Source organism: Castor canadensis, chromosome 5 (genome assembly GCF_047511655.1).
Source record: "Castor canadensis chromosome 5, mCasCan1.hap1v2, whole genome shotgun sequence".
In the NCBI taxonomy this organism is placed as follows: Eukaryota; Metazoa; Chordata; class Mammalia; order Rodentia; family Castoridae; genus Castor; species Castor canadensis.
The window spans coordinates 28,110,758-28,133,875 of record NC_133390.1 but is presented as its reverse complement, the minus strand read 5'-3'; the positions used below and the strand labels follow the sequence as shown (position 1 = coordinate 28,133,875).

General features: G+C 36.5%; 1 long non-coding RNA gene across 1 annotated transcript in view; it reads right to left on the bottom strand.

Moving 5' to 3' along the window:
• The window catches only part of LOC141423214 (uncharacterized), a 50,116-nt gene extending 27,688 nt beyond the window's left edge, over positions 1-22,428 (bottom strand). Inside the window, exon 1 of the long non-coding RNA XR_012447904.1 lies at positions 22,171-22,428. This is a non-coding gene — a long non-coding RNA (uncharacterized lncRNA). The remainder of the gene's footprint in view (positions 1-22,170) is intronic.
• Between the last annotated feature and the right edge of the window lie 690 nt (positions 22,429-23,118).

The following is a 23,118-nucleotide window of genomic DNA, read 5'->3' as shown; positions in this document are numbered from 1 at the left end:
ATTCTTATATACAGTATACTTTCTGTGAATAAGAAAGAGCTCAAAAGAATGGATATATGGCTTGGTATATGTTTTTTCCTGACATTTTTTGAATATTCACTGCAAACTCACATAACTTGCTTTGTGTTTGAAAACAGTGCTAATCAGTCTATCACAAACCAGGCATGCATGCATGCATCTTAGATAAGAATGATGCATGTCAGAGAGTCCCGTCTACACTGCCTAGATGAGATTGCCCTTTGATTTGCAGCCACAGCTGCTAGCAGCAAAGCTGCTATTTTCAACCACTCCACTTAGATTCACATTCTTCTCTGCTCTAGTGCTTTAAAAAGCACCAGGATGCTTGCCTGTCTCCACTGTGTCCTGGCAGGCCATCATTCTAAAGACTCATTTTAATTTGAGCTGAGGCATGTCATCACAAGTTTGTGGGAGAGTCATCTAAAATCTTCAGAAACATGACTGCGTTCTTGAGGCACACATGCAGGTTGTCATGCAAAAGATTATAAATCACTTTAAAGAGTTAACACTATGTCCCAGAATGATGCTAAACCCACTCCATGTAACAAAGCTTCTCCATGGTATTACAAAGATGAAAAGAGCCACCCATCCACACTCAGTACCATGATATATAGACAAAGAAGCCCAATGATACCTCAGCCCACAAATCCCCTGAAAAAAGCATGCTTTGTGAAAATTTGGCCTGTGTGGAAGACATTTCTTAACTCTTTAGGGACAGCTGAGCCAGCTCAAGAATGTGTTCTATAAAGTCACCCTGACCAACCAAGAAAGAGTGGATCCCTCTGGCTGTGTACCTTTACTAGCCCTTACACATGTCCTTATGACAATGTCAGTTTACTTTCCCCTTCCCTACTTCTGTATTTTGAATCCCTAGCACAATCTGTTGATAAAACATGGATGGGTGATTGGTTAGATAGATGGCTAGAGGGGACAAGGAAGCAAGACACAAACTCAGATTTGTTTTGGTTTGACTGCTATTTATTTTGGTTGACAGGATCTGAGACTGCTGAGCTATAGCTTACTCACCCAGTACTACCATAGTTGAAACAATTTGGGGAGAAAAAGGACGTAAGTATGTTGAGCGATAATTATATGACATCTATGCCACTTGACGGGAAGCTCTACTGAGAGGGGAAGAAGCATCTCCATTTTAACCCAAGTTCCTGGGGATCAACTCCCCTCCATGTATGAGGAAAAAAAGGACATGACTACTCTGTAGAAATCCAATGTAATGGGTAAATAGGGCTGGTATAAAAAAGAATTTTTGAAATTTAACAAACTTAGCAACCAACTAGAATTTAGCCAACTAATAACTGTGTGATTTTGGACAAGTTGCTTAGGCTTGACAAATATATAGATCTTCATCTACAAATTAAAATTCAGAGTATCATACCTTGCCAAATGTCTGGATTATAAGAACTCTGAGGGTATGTAGAGTATCTGGCACAGAGAGGCATTCGATAATATTTTTATTTATAGTAATAATACCTATTCATCATTATTTTTAGTTACATATTGATATTTTACTTTATTAAATTTAATACTAATATTACTAGAAAATATTCTTTTGCACAATTCAGATTTACCTGTGGAAAAAGAAATGTATTCCTATTTAAATGGGTAAATATTTATTTAGTACCTACAATCAGGCAAAATGATGTGTGAAGATGACCATATATTGTTTGGAAATGTCAAATAAAATAGAGTAACCACAAAACCTGCACCTAGAGGAGAAGCCAAATAACCTCCAAATAAGAAAGCTGTACTTGATAGGGTTGAGAAACAGTCATTCAATGGAAGCATGGTGTTTATGGACCAAATGTTTGTGTCCTTCCAAATTCATGTGTTGAAATCCTAAAACCAAATGTGATGCTGTTAGGAGATGAGGCCTTTGGGGAAAAAAATTAGATTATGAGGATGAAGTCCTCATGGTGGAAGTAATGCAACTATGAAGAGAACCCACAGTTTTTTCACTTTCTTTCTGACATGAGAGGATACTAAGAAAAGTTGACTGCAACCTGGTGAGAGCCCTAACTAGAACATGACTACTATGGTTTGGATATGGTGTATGCCCCTAAGGGTTCAGTGTAAAAGCATGGTCCCCCAAGTAGCAGCATTAAGAGGTGGTGGAACCTTTAAGAGATGGGATCCAGTGAAAGGTAATTAGATTATCAGGGGTGCTGTCTTCACAAGAGATTAATATATTACCTGTGGTACTCTGGTTAGTTCCTCTGAAAGTGGATTACTATAAAAACAAGAGTGGCCCATTCCTCACCTCCAACTTCCTGTCTCATCTCTTCTGAACATGTGCTTCTCCCATTGAAATATCATTCACCATGTGGCCCTCATGAGAGCCAAGCAGAAATCTGTGCCATGCTCTTAGATCTCCAGAACATTGAACTAAATGAACCTCTTTTCTTTACAAATTACCTAGACTCAGGTATTTGGGGCAGCAATGAAAAACAGACTAAGACAGTGACTGTACTAGTACTCAGATCTCAGTCTTCCAGCCTCCAGAACTTAGAGAAATAAACTTGCTATTCATATATCACCAATTACATTTTGTTATAACATCCCAAATTGACACTTGTATGCATACATATGTACACAAGGAATTTATGGGTGTTGTGAGTTGAAGAATAATATTTAGATATTCCACTCACATTAATCTTCTACAATTACAGAAAATCCAAGTGTGGACTCAGAATGTCTCTGAATTGCCTACCACCTGTGAGTCCTTGCACTGGGTCTTGGAGATGTTAATCTCTCCTTTCTTCAGAACAAGTAAAATTGGTTATGAGAATAAACAAGTGACCTAAGAGAAGTGTGCCTGATGAGTCACTCTTGATGTTGCTGAACAATTCAGAGGTTGTCATAGCAACCAGGGCTCCATATCTCAAACTGGCCTATTTGACTTTGACTCTCTTCCTCCCTCCTGCCTGTGACTTCACATGACCCTTATACTAGAAGATGATAGATGCAACAGAGAGAACCCTATTCGTGTCACAGAACACTCCTCCCAAAGCCTCCCTCACTCCTTGAAGTTACCTGTTCTCCAGAGTCACCTTATCAATCCTGTGTTCTAACCTGCTGTCGTCATTTTTCCTGACTCCAATCTCGGTGAGGTATTAGTAGATTTATTTAAAATAAGGTCTGGAAGAGTGGGTATACTTGTATGCTTTAAGCATGTGTACTTAGTTGCCTGAATAAGACACATGCACTTGGAACTGATAATCTTCCTTTACTCATCCCTTCTTAGGTCAAAAGAAGAGCAAGGACCAGTAGCTTGTATCCCTTTTCCAGGTCTGCATTAAGATGAGTTTAAGAACAAGTTAGTTAACTTGTTGGGTGCCCAAGAGAAACATAAAAGGATAAAAATCTCATTAGATAATATTTTTGTCTCTTTAGGAAGTTATCTTTGAAAAGAAATCACATATAATTCAATGTTTTTATTCTTTTGACAGTACTGGGATTTGATCTCAGAGTGTCATGCTTGTAGCATTCTATCATTTGTACTACATTCCCACCCCTTTTTTGCTTTAGTTTGATTTTCAGATAGTCTGTATTTTCTCAGGGGATCTTCTTACCTCTGCTTCCCTGGTAGCTGGGACCACAGGCATAAGCTACTAAGCCTAGACCTAAAATTCATTTATTAATTAATTGAAATAAGTCTTTTTTAAGTGAGACTTTTTAAACTAAATAATGAAATTAGTTGTTTCAGTCTTTTTTAAGCAGAGTGTGAGTAAATCATAAATATATAAAATGATAGCATGTATATCATATGTAGTTTGATAAGCATTGATTAAGATGACTATAACAGCCTTCCCCCAAAAAGTTTTGCACTAAACTCTCAGGGTAACAAAAATTGACTTGGAAGATACAGTGGAAAGAAAAGGAAGCTTGTTACTATAAAAGGACAATAGCTGTTGTAACTTGGGTAATTTCCAGTAATTCTTGGGAAACAAAAAACAAAGACTATAATTCTAAAACCTACTAGTTTGTGACATAGGATTGAAGTAAGGGAATGGAAGAATACACCTTCTAAAAAATAATTCTTTAAAAATCCACAAACTAAAGGGAAGCACATTTGAGAATATTTGAGTAAAAAGAAGGGAATATGTACACTGTAATTGTGAGATCATATTACAATACCCTGAACAGATTAAGGATCTAGAAGTTATCTCTATAAATACTTCAAAGGTTGAATAGAGGAGGGAAAGAAGTCTTGAGCAATCTATATGGGTGCTGAATATCTTGCCATCTAACAAAGCCACCAGAAAGCTCTTGTTTCTCTTGTTTCCATGAGTTTCAAGTCTTTCTACAAGAATTCTACCAAAACTCAATTCATTCATTCATTCCTTGACTCACTGACTGATTACCTACTTTGTTCTAGGAACTAAGAATGTTAAAAAACAAAGAAACAAACAAACAAAGAAATAAGCAAACAAACAGAAAAAAGAAAAATCCTCTGGAATTTAAATTAACATTACAAAATATTGGAGCAAGTACACAAAAACATGTATGCAACAAATAGCACTCAGATACTCAGGGCTCTACAAGGTGGAATCTATGAAGGAGGCCATAGGAATGGCTTTACAGAAGAAGGATGAGTGAAGCTGGGACCTGGAAGATAGCTTAGTCAGGGATGGAGATGTAAAGAAAGGTTGTGCTGAGAGAAGAGTACATCTAGGAACCAGAGAGAAGTTTGATGTGGCTGGAGTCTCTGAAGGATAGAGTCTGGTTGAGATGCTCATGAAGGAGTCAACATGTTGAATTTGAGAAAGCTAGTGACGTATTCTAAGGAAAATACAGCAATCAGATTTAAGAGAATCACATTAACACTATTGTGGAAAATGCATCAGAAGGAACAGGACCAGGAGTAGTCATATTGACTTCATTTTCTTTTTGACAAGATTGCATAATGGCTAGATCAGGGAAATGCAGTAGACAAGATGCTTTCACAGTTCATCATGGCACTTGATGAGTTCTCTTGTCAACAAGTTCTAGAAATATCCAGTGGATGATAGTACAATTATGTAGATTAATCACTATGTTTCAACTTACCTTTCCAGTATTTTCTTTCCTTGTTCCCTACACCTCCTCATGCTCCATTCATTAAATTCCTTGTTGATCCCAGTACATGCCCTGTATGTGCCAGCTTCATTGTCTTTGTTCACAATGTTCTCTCCACTTGCAGGGACAGCTTTTTATTTCCTAATTATTGTCCATTGTTCAGTGGGCCACCACCCTTATACATATTTTTATACTTGTCTTATGAGCTGTTCCTTACTCTATCTTGCATTACAATCACTTGAGTGATTATACAATTCTCCATACCACAATTTATTATACTTGGAGATTTTTCTATATTCCTCAGCATAATGATACTAATACTTATAATAATACTATGTTCAATGTCTTTAATGCTTTGATCATACCCTGTAGAAAGCCTATTGCACACCTCCTTAGCTTATGTACTTCCAAATGGCAGTTCAAGGTATTAGTTAAAAGTGAAACTTGTCAGTCATTCAGACCCAGGCTAGCTCCTGACTCTGATGCTTATTGTCTGCACATCCTAGAGCAAATTATTTAAATTACCTGAGCTTAAATTTTCTCATCCGTAAACTTTTAGGGTTCTTTTGATGATTGAAGGGATTACTATTTAAAAGGCACTTATGACAGTGTTTAGCACACAACAAATGGCCTCTCTGAAAGCACTACTAAACATTTCACAGATGTTAAGGAGACTCAGAGAGCTTATAATTTAGTGCACCCCCAAACTCTGTCAATACTATTTAATTTTGATAAATATGCGTATCAAATGTAGGAAAATGTGAACTAGGAAAACAAACACTATACATTTCAGTTTCATATTGATGTCACAAGAAAGGCCACATAAAAGCTAAATCATTTTTCTAGTCTGGTACCATTAGATTACCTCCAATTAGCACATCTGTATTTTACTCAAAACATTTTTTTGCAGTGGTGAGCATTGAACCAATAGCTGTGCACATGCCATGTAAGTGCTTTACCACTTAGCTACATCCCCAGACTAGAAAACATTTCAATTACCCAGCAAACTTTTTGATGATGGGGAAAATAATTAACCAAGGAATATATCACATAACCAAGGAAAGAAAGATGTTGAGAATTAAAAAAAAAAATCTTTTGTACATAATTTTCAACTATTCTTATCAGCAGTTTACTTCCTTTTATTAAGGTAAGATACATGGAATTAGGGGAAGAGTTGCAGAATATTGTAGGTTTGAGATGACCCTTAACCTCCATCCAGCCCAGAGAAGGAAGACAAGGCCCAGGACCTTAGAGATTTGTGCTCTGCTTTGCAGGTCCTCCCTTTTTCCATGCTGCTCTCTTCTCCAGGACCACTGACCTATAGATGCATCCATGAGCTATCTTGCTCTTGGGTTTCACTTGGCTTCCTCCAATAGGAAGCACCACTTGTGGGAGTGGGAAATTTGGGTATTTATCCCCTCAACTCCTGCTCTGCTGAGCTGCAAGTTGGTTTGAGGCCCTAGTGGGAGTGTGCAGTTCCCATGGGAGATTTTTCTACATTTACATTTATAGCTGCCACCCTTTCTTTTGTCTTTTAAGATGGCAAAATTAGCCCCTCAGTATTTGGCTCTCTTATTGGCTTCGTTTTACGCTATACTGAAAGAAAGAATAGGGATAAGGGTTTTTTTTTTTATATGCCTTACAATAGTTTCACTTTTATGATAGTTCTGAAAAAATAGGTAAAGTTAGAAGAGAGGGAGAAGAATCAGCAAAATAAGACATACGTGCCTGGTACAGAGGAAAGACTATTTGTACTTAGTATATTGTAGAAATTGTTTAAGAACAGTTCAACCATGAACAATATAGCCCTGTAATACTGCCAAGGTCAACAGACCCATAGTGATTGACTTAAAAAGAGTTAGCCCTTTAGGATACCACTGCCCAAAAGCACAGTAGAGTCTATAGTCTCAATTGTTTGTATTTGGAAAATATTTTTGAATCATGAGAATTTAATTACACAGAAACTCTGAAATAAAACTCACACTTTTTCCTAGTGGATAAGACTTAAAAGAAATACCATAAAAATATAAAGTAGTCAGTCATTCTAACACAACAAATTTTATCTAATATTTTTCATATATATATATATATTTGGTTTAGCTTTACTTCTCAATAGAATTTAAGCTTCATAAGACCAAATATCATACTTTTTATTCACTATTTAATAAATCAATCAAATATTGGCCTTATAAATAAACTGTAGAGTTGCCTACTAAACATTAAATCTACATACCTCAAAAATGAACAACGATAATGCCCACATTGGAGTAAGAATAAAGAATATTCAGAAAGTGTCTTCATTGTTTTCCTATTTATGCAAGAAAATAAATAATTTTAAGAGAAAATCCCTCCCTCTGTTGTGTATTTGATATTGAAAAAATACATGAGCATAAGTAATAAATTTACAAATCTATCTAAAAAGTTAGCAAGTTGTAATTACTTTTTCCTTCCAAGGAATCAGGTTTGGCAAGTTTAACAGTTTCTAGACTTCCATATTATTTGATTTTTGTTACAAGGAACAGGTATTACTTGCATAATTTATAAAAGAAAAAATAAAATAATGAGAAAAATCTTGTAGTGCTTTTGGAGATAACAATCAGACCAAGTTAGAATGTGAATTTATAGAGAGTTATTATTTTCATTTCTCTCCTTCTGTTACCAGAGTAATGTAATTCTCTCAGATTTCAGCTTCTATACCTAGCCCTCTCCAATAAAACAATTTGCAGCCACCTTTCTACCCATTGCCATACCCTCTAAGTTTTTTTGTCTAATAATATTTCTGGTATGAGCTAATTTTCAATTTGTAGAAGATAGTAAATAGAAAAATGAACAGTCCAGGGCACACAGAATTAGAAAGAAAAAACCAAGATATTTAAGGGAAGGGAAGTCTGGGGAGAAAGAAGAAAATGATTTCTTGTACTTCCTAACTTCTCCTTAATCAGAGCTTTTAAATGTGTGCGTGTGTGTGTGTGTGTGTGTGCGTGTGTGTGTGTGTTTTAAGACAGATTTCAGGCAACATTTATTAGAGCCAGAAATGCTGGAGTATCAAGTATTCCTAAGTCTAAGCTGGCATTTTGCCTACTAGTCCATGAATTCTCCCATTTGGGTACATTCTGAAACCTTCTTGGAGATTGCAGGTCATAAATGTGCATGATTAATTGCCTATGTTGAAACCAGAAATGTTTCCAGAACATTCAGACTAGAGGGTGAAGCAAGAACCTGGAGGGTGACAGGAGAAATCCCTGTTATAGAGCCTGACAGTGGTGGCTGAAGGAAAATTGAGCTGACTGGGGCAGCCTAATAAACATTTCTAGTAGGTGAAATAACAAAAACGGTAAAGCTAGACAATAGGAAATTGTTATAGATTGTGACAGTCACCTAATAAATTACAAAGAACAAAAGTTTTGAGACAGTGACTTAGGTAAAACAAGAGCAATATGTAAAGCAACTGCCAAGAGAAATTCACAACTTGGTCTCTAAATAAAATTATGCTTTGAGATGGTAATGTCAGCAGCTATGGTATGTCCTATACATAGAGATTCTTATAGGTATTCCTATAGGTATCTATAGGTAACGAATAATTCATCATTTTCCATTTCTGGTTTACATACTGTATTGACTTTCTTGGCAGTGTAAACGATGTGCATATAAACACCAATATAATTGTGTTACAGAAGTCCTGACCAGAATTAGGCAAAAGCGAACCTAGTATTGTCAGTTGAGGTTACACACTGTTGGAGACTTCACAGCTAGCAGATGAAATACCAGAGAACATGGTTTATAAGTTCTGTGAATATTCAAATCCTTCTTTAGCAAATGAATTATCTATCTTATTTACCTAATATAGGTATACACTTTATATAGCCATAGCTGGGACTGTCTCTGACAAAGATAATCTGATCTACTCTTTTCTTCACTTTCAGTTAATTGCTGTAAAATTCCCATGTCTTCTGAACTAGAAGTCTAATATTTTCCTCTTGAACTTCTCTGTCTTTCTTCTATCCACAAACTCCCCATCCCTACAGGCTCCTCCAATCCAAAGATAGGTAATCCTGTCTACCACCAAGTACTGAGAGAAACAGAGACATATCAGTGCTAGGCTGTGCTGCTGATTCTCCAAGATTAGCTCTGCACAGTAGGAACAGTAATTACTGGCCTGGAAGACTGTAGCCACCACACCAAGGTAGTTCATGTTGCAGGACCACAAAATTCTGTGGTACACAGACAGCCGTTTTCTAAACTGCAAGTTGTACTCAGGGACTAAAGAAGATCTAGTCCTCCAGGTCTGAATTATGAAGGCTTTTGTACTTCTAAAGAGAAGGAAAAGACAGATTTTGTTTCAATTGTTTACTATTAGGTAGAACACCATGGTACATGTGTAGCTTCTGGTTTCTAAATTGTAAAGAGTTGTGACAAGGAACACAAGCTTTGGGTGTCATGAAACCTTAGAATTTCATGGTTCCTTTCAGAGCAGTATTCCTAATAATTCTTTCAGATATAAATTACAGAAATCTAGCAGCATCAAACAAAAGCAGTACAGTGGGATTTTTGGTTTGTTTGGTTTTTTTTCAGTTCTTCTAATTGAGAATCCCAAATGGGCCAAGTATTGTTGGTCAGGACTCTTTGTCTGTCAAATCTGCATAACTTGTTTTCTCTTCATGACCCAAGTTTCTCACCAAGTTCATTGTATGAGAGGGTGTCAAAGCTTGTACCCTACAGTGCACAATTCAAAAGAGAAGAGTTTTACTGCCAGTTCTCACAAAGTGAATTGCTCTAACTGTTCCTGCTGGTTTCATGTATATACCCTATAAACCATTTGAATAGGAGATTGAGTTCTATGATTTCTCTTCAGGTGTAGACAAATCATGATTGACAGTGTTATCAGAACCATATGGAAAGAGGAGAAATATTTTCCTGATGCTAAGACAAAAGCTGGGTTTAAAAACAGATTGAGGGTGTTTGGATCAAGCAGTAAAGCATCTGCCTAGCAACATGAGGCCCTAAATTCAAACCCAAAAAACAAATTAGGGAGAGGGTATCACACTGGGTCTCCTTAAGCCTGTTAGTGGCTGAATTTACAAGGTTCTACTAAGAGACAGAGTCCATCTAGTTCTGCACATGGCCTTACCAGGCATACAGAGGACCACAAGACACAACAAACCTTTGACTTACCATCCACTGGGTTGAACTGGGCCTTTGGGGTTCACCTGTAGACTAATTTGACAAAATGTGATGTCACGGATGTAAATTGGAATGTCAGGAATAGTTTTGCTGGCTTTTGTGCTGGAACATAGACAATCTTTTAGAAGGACAGGGGCTGGGAAATACTATCTCCTGTAGCATTACTGGAAAGAGGACCAAATTTTTATTTTGGTTCCATTCTCTTGATAATATGTAGCTGTGACCCAGGGCAATTTATTTAACCTCTTTGGAATTTGGTTTTCTAATGCATTAAGTGAGGTAGTTAAGTGAGTTCATCTTCAACGTCTATGATCTTTCAGCTCTGAATTTTTAAGATTTAACATTTTTCATTGGTTTTCATCTGAGACTCGGGCTGGAGAAAGATAAGACCATGGTAAGAGGAAGGCAAAAATCACTGTATTAAAAAATTTGGAAAGGATATCTCAAAGAAAGGTGGTATCTTTTACTTGTTTTAATTTCCCTAAAAAAAAAAGAATATCAATTTTCAACTTCTATTCTTTGCTTTTGAATTTAAAGTATCACTTGTTTATTTTAAGGAATATTTAAGAACTAGTTTATAAAAGCCCAGTGAAGTAACTTCAAAAAGAAATTAGAAAAAAGAGATTCAAGAGACGTATAAGGAAATACAATAAATGGATCTTGTTTGGACAAGCCAATTTTAGAACGCATACCCAGTACGATTGGAGGAATTTGAGTATGTCTTGCCCATAAGATGACATTATGAAATTATTATCATTTTCTGAGATGTGATAACAACAATATTCATTATTATTGCAAATTGTGGGAAGAAATGGGAAATTATCTTTATTTCTTAGCAATATCTATATTTAAATATTCAGGGTTATATGTCATGATAACTATGATTTCCTTTCAAAAACTTGAGCAAAATAACTCAAATATGGCAAGATGTTAACAATGATAAATCTAGCTAAAGTATCTGTTGCTGTTCTCTCAGCTTTTCTGTAATCTCAAAAGTTTTCCAAAAAATTATAATTAATTGTCCTTTAAAGTTTCAAGTTACATCTACCTTACATCTTATTTCAAATAACATTCTAATTTCCAGTTTTCTCAAGTGAAATATGGCACTTATGTATCTTTAAGTCAGCTAAAATGTGGCATCTGGACTTTGAATTTTAGCAATGTGAATTATAAAGTAGTAAAATGACAGCCTATTTCCTATTTTAAAAATAACATTAAATAGAATCAATACTAAACGTGCTCTCCCAGCCCACTTTCTCACTCCCTTCCCCAGACAGACATTTGAGTTCTTAGCTTTTACTAATTGTGCTGATGAATTAGATGAGACTGGATTACACAGTGGTTCTGCACTCAAATTCTAAAGCTCATTACCTGTGTTGGGCTCCTCCTTGCCCTGTCACTTATCTCTGCCGTGCAAGTTACTTAACACCCTGTATTTCAGTATTCCCCAAAGGCACCCCTTGCCACCACCCTAGCTGTCCAGGGCCTCGGGCCTGAACTCTGAAGGAAAATGAGGGGAAATGTATCACACAGATGACAAGCCCTTTTGAGAAGCAGGAGTATAATGCACTGACTTTAACAAAGTTTCTGGCACTTAGTGTTAATTACTATTTACATGTTTTGCTACAGGAAAGTACAGATGATTTGAGTCAATATTGAAGGAGGGGAATACTTTTGCACTGCAGGTGATAAAATTTGTTCAAGAGATGCATTCTGTGTTAGTGTGAATAGCACTGAACCAACAAAGTTTTAAAAACAGAAATGGCAGCATGGCACTGTAGATGCTTCTGTGATAGTAATTTCCCATATAGAGTGACTTAGTTAAGATCTTGTCAAAATGCTAGAAAACTAGCATCTGAAAAATAAATTTCTCAAGACTCCCTAAAAATAACTAAATTTTCCCAACAAATTTAGGTGGAAATATATTTGATAGCTATTTCATTATACTTGGCAGGCATATTAAAATAGTGTGGTTGTTATTACAAAACAGCTTGCAATCATTTACAACCAAGTAAGACTCCTTCATTAGTTTACGTATCTATTATAAATGTTTTTTTGAAAAGCCAAGGACTTCATCTCTCTGTTATACATACATTTCCCATTATCTGTAAATTTGTAAAATTAAATATTGTCCAAGCATATGAAAAAAGAAATAATTTTCAATGGGCATACACAGATATCTTTGTTCCTACTGGACCTTCTCATGAAAGTTCAATGTTGTTCAAATTTATATAAAAAAAAAATTTAGAGAAACTGTCAAAGATTCGAGTTTCATTTTTTTGTGTTTATTTAATAAAGCTCCTGAATGTCACCCCAAATGAATCTTTTTCCTTCTTAGAAGGTAAGTAGTAGATGACTTCTCTATTGAAGTTCCCCGGGGCCCTCAAAGTCCTCTGCCAGGCCAAACACAATTATTTGCCCATCACAAAGAGCCATTTAAAATAATTTGTATAAATGAATTTGCTGTATTGGGAGAATTGAGTAAAGAAATACAGAAATCCTTTAGCGCCTTGGAGAAACTGCAAGAAGCTGACATCTAAACCAGTCCTTCAAATTCTTCTGTCAAGGTGAAACCAGGTAAAAATAAACCAGTCCTTCAAATTCTTCTGTCAAGGTGAAACCAGGTAAAAGAGACTAAGTGACTTAGACCTCAGTCTGTTATTCATCTGAATTGAACTTAAATCAGGAAACTTGGTCTTGGGTTGCTGCTGGTATCCCATCAGAAATGAGGTCATCTCTATTCAGATCCTGTCACTCTCTTTGCAAACGAGTTCTTCTGCAGTGTGGCATGAAATAGAAGCTGTTCAGGCAGGATGAGTAGGAGAAGAAATGGACGATTGGCTACCTTTGGTCCTAGGGACTCAGTATCTGATTGGGTGGAAGTGATGGCCCTTTAACAATGTACCACACAGCTTTGCTAATTAGAAATCCTAATTCCAGAATTGTCAACTGGCCCATTTTTTAAAAAATAAACTGTCTAAATTAAGTAAACATGCATACTGGAGCTACTTGGTAATTGAATGTCCTTCTGATAATGTAACTAATAAGCATTATTTACCACTTTCAACTATCAGTACTACTCTCTTCTGATCATTTTGAAGTTTTTAATTTTCTGACCAACTATTTTCACTAAGAAAAGTACCCAGCACTTCCCAGTTTAGGAGTACATGTTAATGCCTACTTCCTAAATTATTGGGTATTTTCAGCTCCTGATATTATCATTTTGAACCACTGCTATATATAATATTTGCATACTTACAAACTTACAATGTTAACTGTACATGACTAACTGTACACAAGTATATACCTACAAAAATATCATTAGCAGACTATAAATTTGTGCCAAAATTTTCTTATTTTTCTCTAGGTTCACTTGCTCTTCCTGAACATTTTTCCAGTCTTTGACGATCTCCCTCAATTCTGGCCACACCTGGCTATTGGAGAAATTTGCACACCTAATGAAAAGGTAAAAATCACCCTGCTTCCAAGTTAGAACTTACATGCAGCTCTCTGCTCCTGTGAGGTCACATTCCCCTAAACATTTATTTAGGAGTCGAAGAGCCCTACAAAGGGTATGAGTCTGATTACTATACTCTCCAGTGGTGAAGCAGGCAAATTTGGACACAGCAGCTGTCTGCTCCTGAAGACAGCTGGAAATAACCATGTCTGATAGGATCAGTTATCAGAGGCAAGGCAGCACTGTTGTGGGTAAACAGCTATCTCTGAGACTCTGAGACAGTGACATAAGCTGCACCAGGCTCAACCTGCCCTCAAAATAGCAAGAAAGACACTTGACATGCAGTCTTACCCATACAAAATCAGAATCACAGGTTTTTCGGACTAAAAAGCCCCTCAGAGATGATGTCACAGCCCTCTCTTTTGGCAGATTAAAAACAAAAACAAAAAGCTGAGACTAGGGAAAATATGGAGATCTGGGATATTTATAATTGTCACGTTTGCATGCGTGGGGAAATAGCTAAGCCCATCAGCAATCACGTAACTGCAGGTATCATCCTGCAGTGCTTCGACAAGTACATATGCTAAGTTTCCTTCCACGTAGTTAGCTGTGAATATCCACAAAATTTCATGATATTCAGCCTTACATATAAGGATAAATATTTGGATCCCCCTTCAATCCAAATATGTCCTTAGCATGTGATATCAACAATCATGCAGTTACTGTATGCTGGCCTTTTTGTCTGGGACCAGGCACTGATGCTACAAAGACAAATGGCATCCACAGTCTTATATCCATTCACAGTCTAGTGTAGGAAGCAGATCTACAGACAGATAATTAAGAGGTATTACAAGTGCCATATGAGAGATTTATGTTAAGTGCAATATTAGCATATTAAAAAGGAGCCACCCAGGAGATGGGAAGACAGTGCAGAAAAACACATATTGCAGCTACATCTCTATAGTAACATTTGCATCCTGGAGAACACAGTGATGAAGATGAAGAAAGTCTGTGAAGAGGGAAAATCTCAAGCAAGAAGGAAGTGTTGTATTTACTGTGAATTGGCTTCTATAGAGCAACTATTTTCTTTCTCTTATAAGATCTTCAGGTTTGTTATCTACTAGAGTTAAAATCAGTATATACAAACGGTTAGGAAAATCTCCTTTGGAGCCATATGCATGAACTGCATGATTAACTTTTCCTTCATTCTTAGAGACTTTTTTAGCTCAGATTCTGATTTGAGTTTGTGTTCTGTTTGATTGAGGTTGTCAGAAACAAGATCCTAGCACAGACAAGAGGCTTTCTGGGTTAGGGGAGAGCAAAGAAGCAATAGTTATCATAATTCTTTAATTAGGAGGGACTATGGGAGAGTGTTGAAAATACAAGAAAAGCTTTTACTACGACCTCAGGCTTAGTAAAGAAACAAGAAATTCACAAAAAATACAATGAAAGGACTAAAGGCCACATTTTCAGAGTTCAGATTTATTTGAAGTCAAAGTCACCCAAATTAAGACAGCGAGATATACTTGTTTGACTACAAATTGACTGCGTTTTCAAAAACATAAGAGAGTAAAGAAAAATTTGCACTTTTATTTCTTAGTGGCAAGGGAAAAAATTGATGCAAATGTCCTGAAAGGTAACTCCGTTCTTTCTCTCTCTATATATGTATACACATATATTTGTATGCATATATATTATTATATAATATATTATAAAATATGCATAAACAAATTATATAAATACTTTTACTTCTATTTATAGATAATTTAAAGATAATTATCAAATTATAAAACCACAGACCTTCATCTCTGAAGGTAACGTTTATGTATCCAGACTATGATACAAAAATGTTTGTGTCAGAGGTATTTATTAAGCCAGAAAAGAATTAACCTACACTTTTCATAATAGGACCTATTTCAAATGTTTTATGATATATCCATGCAAAGGAATACCATATTCCTATTAAAAATTATGTTCATTCAGAAATCACAGAAATTAATTGGCATGGTGGCAAACACCTGTAATCCCAGCTACTCCAGAGGCAGAGGCAGGAGTATTCCAAGACTGAAGCCAGCAAGGACAAAGGCAGGGAGACCCTGTATCAAAAACAAAGTGCAAACAAAAGGACTGAGTGTGATTTTTGTGGTGAAGTGCTTGCCTAGCAGGTCTAAAGCCCTGCGTTCAATCCTCAGTACTTAAAAAAAAACCCATAAGGGTTAAAGTAGTAGACATAAAATACTTGTAAAACCTGATAACTAATAAATTCTCACATAAACATTTTCATTATTATTGTGGCTGTTGTTATCATTATTATCTTAACATGTAGGAAGACATTCCTTTGTAAAGTGAGAAAAAAGCTACAAAACAGTACGTGAATTATAATGCTAATTGTGTGTGTACATACATGTGTACATGCTTAGCAAAAAGATGGAAAGCATATTGGTTCTAGGGTTGTTGTAACAGTACCCCAGACTGTGTGGCTTAAATAACAAAAGAATTACTGTCTCACAGAAAGCTTGAAGTCCAAAGTTCAATGTCAGCAGGGATGATTTCGAGTGCTGCAAGGGAAGGGATCCTGTTTTAGGGCTCTCTCTTTGGCTTGTAGATGTCTGTCTTCTGCCTTTGTCTTTACATGAAATCCCCTGGTGGTTTCTCTTTCAACAAATTTTCCCCTTCTAAGTACATCATGCAGGTTAGATTAGGGCTTACTTTAATGACTGCCTTTTAACTTTCTTGCTCTCAGAAGAAGGGACTTCCTGTCTCCAAATAGCACTCATTCTGAAGTTCTAAATACATGTTGACATTTGAATTGGGGGGTACACAAGTCAACCTATAGCAAAGAGTTATATATTGGTAATGTATATTGGTAATTTTGAAATTATGGAGGCATTTACTTTATTATTGTTTTTTTATTTTTTTTGCTTATTTTGTTTTCTTCAATGAACTATTACTATGGATATAATTTTAAAGTTATTTTTAATTTCATTCTTCATAAAGCCAAATAACATTTTGTTTTTGATGGTACTTGGGTTTGAACTTGAGCTTTGTACTTCCTAGGCACAAGCTGTACTGCTTAAGCCACACCTCCGGTCATTTTTGCTCTGGTTATTTTGGAGATAAGGTCTCACTTTTTGCCCAGGCTGGCCTGGATTGTGATCCTCCTATTTTAGGCTTCCTGCTATAGCTGGGATGACAGGAGTACACCACCACACCCAGCCTTTTCTGTACTGTAGAATTCAAGATTATTTTCCTTTGGAGTTTCTATTTCATTGTGAATTCCTGGACTACATTAGGGTAAAACAGAATGACCATGTAGCTTTGTAGTACTGTCATTTTGAAGGGATACTTAGTCTTGCCAGCTTCTGAGCTTATCAAATCTAAAGTCAATAATGAATAGTATATGACTTTTATGAAGGAATCCTTTGTGTTGAAAAAAATATAACATAGGTAAAGCATGTTTTGTACAACAGATAGACTTCTGAGTAATCATAATTATTCTAGATTGCCAATGCTATTTAAATGTAATAGAGTAACTGCTCCTTGTGTAAAATAAAGAACAAATTTATAAATCAACAAAGCAATAACTCATACATGTTTTTTAACTTTATTAGTGAGTTGTACTTTCTTGAAACCAAGGATTGCTTTGCTTGTAATTATAAAACTGCTGAAATTAGGATATGCTACAATAAGATGAAAAGTCTGTATAAGAAGAGCTTACACTCAAAAGTTCTTTCCAAATCTATTGTTTGAAAGTTTTAGTCATTTGACCTTAAGTTTCATAACTCATCCATGGGTGGGATGTCCACTAAAATCAACTCTTAGTCCATAATTAATATATATCATCCGCTTATTATGTTAGGTAGCTTATATGATTAATACTTATCAATCATAATTATTGGACTGGTTTTATGAAATAATACAGAAACTTAAAAAATCAGATTCTTTACTAATATTCTTAGTGATGCAATAGAATTGCAGAAAGGAATTACCGAAAGCTTGATAGCTAATACCTTGGATGGAGAGATAATTGTTACCCATTATATTAAGTAATATCTTATATTGGCATGTAAATAATGTTAATGATTGCTTAGAAAGAAAACTACTGCAAAGACAAAATTAATATTTCTGATTTATTTATTTATCCAATTTAGGGCTGAGAGATTCTTTTACTGACACTAGATGTGAAGATGTGTCACTAAAATTTGTCAGTACTCAGTGGTAAGGGCTTTACCTACAAATACAGATTTAAATAGTTACATGCTTGGTTATATCTGATAAATTAAATCAGATAAAATGTTTAATATACAATTCACTATTGTATATGAGAAGAGATTCTACCCATCTGTCTGTTTCTCTCAGTTGTGGCTTCAATGGGAAATTAAAAGTTAATTTTGTTTTTTTCTTATCAGCAGTGCCTGGGAGGCATGGTAAAGTATGCTGAAAAGTGACCTTCAGCTAACTCAAATCATCTTGACACAAGCGATCCAGGCTTACACTTGTAATTTTCATTATTAGCTACAAGAAATAGAGCTTCTCTCAGTGGGAAATATGCATCATCCAAAAAACATGGGTATTTTATATATCTTGTGTGTGATTGTTTAAAGAAAGCTGCAGGGGTAGACAATTGACAGAGGAGGTAATGAGAGAAGGAACCAAAATTATAGACCAAGCTGCCACCATGCAGAGGGTAAAGTGATTTACCCAAGGTTAGCAGCAGAACTTCTTGGTTAAGGACACAGTCAAAATTAGAACCCAGGATCCTGGCTGTGAATACACAGGGTCTTCACCCACTCTATTCTGTCTGAGTCTGTGGAAAACCCATCAAAGTGCCCTTCCCTTATGAGGTTAGATAACTAGAGCCGGCACTGCATAGCCACATGTCAGCATGGCATGTAGTTCCTTTACCTCTGCCCTATTCATATTTTCATCCTTCTCAACTGAAGTCAGAAATTGAGACTTCTGGTTGTAAGGGCACAAAGTGGCTCCAGATCAACTTTGTCCCTGTAAATTATTTTTATGAGCATACCAACGAAGAACATATCTGAAGCACATGATTGCTTTTGGCATCCAAGCAATGTTTCTACCCCCAAACCCTATCCCAGCCATTTTATGAATAAAAAGACTTTTTCTGATCATTTTTCTCAGATGGAGTCTTTGAAACTTTTGTAATGTATAATGCTAATACATCAACTAGCAAAAGAAAAAATATAAGTAGCCTGATGAAAAAAGGCATCTGTGAATTCAGGCTCCTGAAATTCACTCCCATTTCTTGGATATATGTAATATGTGCCTTTAGGCTATTCCAACATCATTCCTCACTCCTCAGTAAAAAGCTATTTCAGATGAATGTACTGCCTAGAAGTTTGTGTATTAAAAATGTTGAAACTACAAATTGCTCACACCTGAGACTAAGAACGATAGGTAGGACTGCTAATGACTAAGAATTTCATCAAAGGTGCAGTGTGAAGATCTTAACTGGGATTTACCTAGTAACCACTATGTGTTCAGTAAACACAGTGCAGGACATCTGAATTCAGCAAAGGACACAGTGCAGCAGTCTGTGCCCTTGGGAGTCTTCTTTATAAACATGCCAGAGCTGATATAGTGACCTCATGCTTCCCAGGGAACATCTTCACTGGGTTGTCCTGAAATCACCTCAAACTCAACACATCTAAAATAGAACACAATCTTTCTCACACATTCCTAGGGTCACATCACTCCCCTATTTGCTAGGACCAGAAACCTCATTTTCATGTCAATGTCAAATTGATTCTGAGTCTGCATGGTCATTTTTGTCTGTATCTTCCATCTCTCTTTCAAAACACTGCTTTTATTTAGGCTGGTCATTACCCTTACACCAATTGTTTTTTATTATTATTAGTTTCTCCAGTGGTCTTGGTAAGTGTAGATTCCCCTTTATCAGCCACTGTTTGTGTTGATAAAGGGAATTAATAAACCCTAAAACCTTTGTTCAGGTTAACTATTTTCTCCCAAACTTTCAACCATTCCTTGTTACCTACAGAATAAAATTTTAAACTGCCAGCCTCAGAAACTGACATAATTTGGATAAGCATGCCCTTTCCAAGCTTGTGTGAACCTAGACCATTGCTACAACCTGAATGTTTGTGTCCTTCCAAAATTCATATGTTGGAACCTAATAGCAAATATGCTAGTCTTTAGAGGTGGGGTCTTTGGGAAGTGGTTAAGTCTTGAATGGGGCCCCTTCATAAATGGAATTAATGCTCTTATAAAAGGGGCTTTGCTGCTTTCTCTGCCATGTGAAGGTTCAGCTAGGAGATGTCATCTTGGAAGCAGAGAGCAAGCCCCTAGTAGACACTGAATCTGCTCCCACCTTGATCTTGGATTCCTCAGCCTCCAGAACTATAAGCAATAAATTTCGGTGGCTTATTAACTTTCTGTGGTTTATACCCAGTGTAAGATGTTTTGTTACAGTAGTATCATTAATGAATGAAATCTGTTTCCTCCAAATACATTCTATGGTCTTCAGCCTCTAACTCTTTTTTCCTGCTGTTACCTTGATAGAATTCTCTTCCCATCTGAACTACCTTGGAAGATCCTACCAAACTTTTGAATCCCTCTCAGGGACACATGATAGGTGTCATCATTTGGGTTGCTTTTGGTTAAGGTGGAATCTTAGCAGGTGTCCCTCTTTCATATATATAGCCAGATCATAGAAACATGTAAAGATAAGCTAATATGGCATGAGAATAATCAGTTAGATAGGAACAAGCAAGACTGTGTAGAATGTGTCATATTCAGAGGACAGAATCAAATCATAAGTATGACTCATGCATCAGATATATTACTGACAGAACTACAAAATATTTTATCGCAGTTAGGATGAGAGTTAAAGGGGTATGATGTGGATGGAGATGGTGAATTAAAAATCTTCAGTGGTGATCTTTATTTTAGAATTCACCCAAGGGAGAACTTTTAAGTAATTGTTTTAGTACTCAAATTTCATACTATTATACAGAAGATGTGATTTAAAGTAAACTAAAATTTCCACTTTTTTCCTTCATGTTGTTTTTTTCCAAATGTATTTGTCAAAGCACATTTTGAGGGAGGGATGGGGAAGGCTAGTTACACAAGAAGAGCTATCCTCTACCCGACTGAAGAAATTGTTCAAACTGAGTGCATTCTTTCATAAGCAATGCTTCCTAATGTAGCCAGGGTCAGTAAGAGCTTAGGTTATTAGTTATGTAATCCCTGGTTCCTCAAACTGCAGTTTTGATCTGAACACATAGTTTTAATTAGTTACTTCAGTTTTTGCCTTGAGGTGTATTTCACTTTTAGAATCAAGAGGCGCTCAGATCATCATAGCATTTTAGAGCCACTCCTAACAACACAAATAACACAACCGACCCCAAGAGGTGACTTTGCCAGAACTTATATTTGCTCATTGAATTGTGCTTCCCAAAAAGATATGCTGAAGCCCTAATACTTGGAATCTCTGAATGTGGCCTTATTTGAAAATAGGGTCTTTGCAGACAAAATCAAGAAGTAATTTGAGTTGAGTTCACACTGGATTAAGGTGGTCTTCTAATCCAATCTTATTAGAGTCCTTAAAAGAAGAAAGACCCAGAAATGGATGCAGAGAGATAATACCTTGCAACAGTAGATGGACATCAAGCAACCGCAAAGACTGATGGCCTTTAACAGATGCTAGGAAGAAACAGGGAAAGTTCTACTCAGAAGAAGCATAGCCTTCTTGGAAACTTGACGTTGGACCTCTAGCTTCCAGAACTGAACAAGAATAAATGTCTTTTTTCCATCATCCAGTTTGTAAAATGAATATACCATTTTACCTCTTTTCATTGCTCACTTTTATTTTTTTTCATGTTCTCCTGGAGAATCTCAAAACAATATGACTCAGGTAGTATCTGGGTGCCATACAACCTTTCCACTTGGTGACTATCACAGCCTGGCGCTCCACACTGGTTTTCATGGTCATTCCTTCGACGTTGGGGCCATATCATCCACAATGTCACATTAGATCTTATTCCTTCCAGGATGATTAGATAGCGCTCTTAACTTTTGAACATTTGATGTTTCCATAGTCCACAGAATAGCACAGTAGTACTTTCTAGGCCTACTTCTGCAGGACACTGTGGCCATAATAATATGAAAATAATCTAAAAATTATAACACTACTGGCTAATATTTACTTAATACTAATGTGGTAAAGCACGTACAGATGATTTATATATGCTGTCTTATTCAATTCTTGTAAAAGTCTCAAAAGCAAAATGTTACCATTTTCTATACAATAGAATCTGAGACACAGAGAAGCTAAGTAACTTGTACAGGGTCATATGGCAAGAAAACATTGGAGTTGGGATTTCAAGGTCTGTTCAACAGATTCCAAGTCCATGGATTCTCCTCCATAACAAGACATGTGACCATAAACATCTGCTTACCTTAGAAACTCATCGAAGAAATCTCCCAAAGTTCCTATAAAGTCCCTTCAGAATTTAGCTTCAAGCTCTTCTTCACCGTATCTTTTGTCATCACTGCCCTCTCCCACCCGTATGCCCTAACCATAGTAGGAGTTTCACATTCCCTGGAGTCCGTAGGCTCAGTCATTCTCTGATTTGCACATTCTGCTCTTTGACCCCAAATGTCCATCCCTCATGCCCTGTGCACATTGTGCTCATCTTCACGCTCTCATGATTCAGAGGAATCATCAACTTCTCTGAGTTCCAAATTTTGCTTCCTCTCTGTGGTACTTCATTGAAACTCACAGTACTCTGACACTGGATGGGACCACAGTGAGGAAAAATTGTTGCTGAAAGCATCATAGTTATAGAAACTCTCATTCTTAGGATAAGGGCCAGAATAACTCAATGAGAAATTAACTTTCATTTGTTTCTGGAAAATAGGATCTTTTGGTTCGATTCTGCTAAGTTAAGGAAGACAAAATAAAGAAAGGGGAGGGTGAGGTGATTATCTTTTCAGGCAGGGAAGAGAATGGACTTATGGGGAGGAGGTATGCAGTGAACAGCAGAATGCAGGCAGACCATAAGCATTGGCAGAGCCCTGCAAGGGTTCAGGAACACAAGAAGAAAATGACTACCTGTATATCTAAGAAGTTGGCCTTGGACACCAGGCTCCAGTCTCTTTAAGGGTCCTGTGGCCCATGTGCACTATAAAAGTAGTAGTGCTTCCAGATATCTGAAGTAATCAGAGTATCCAGGAATAGCTTGTGTGACCCAAAATTGGAAGGGACATTTTCCCACAGGCTATAGGCTGGGAAAAATCACAAGAGAGAGGTACAAGGCACAAGGGTGTGATTCTCAATAATGGCTGGTTAAATTTCCCGGATGTCCAGCAGAATGAGAGCTCAGAAAAGCATTTAATCTCCTTTA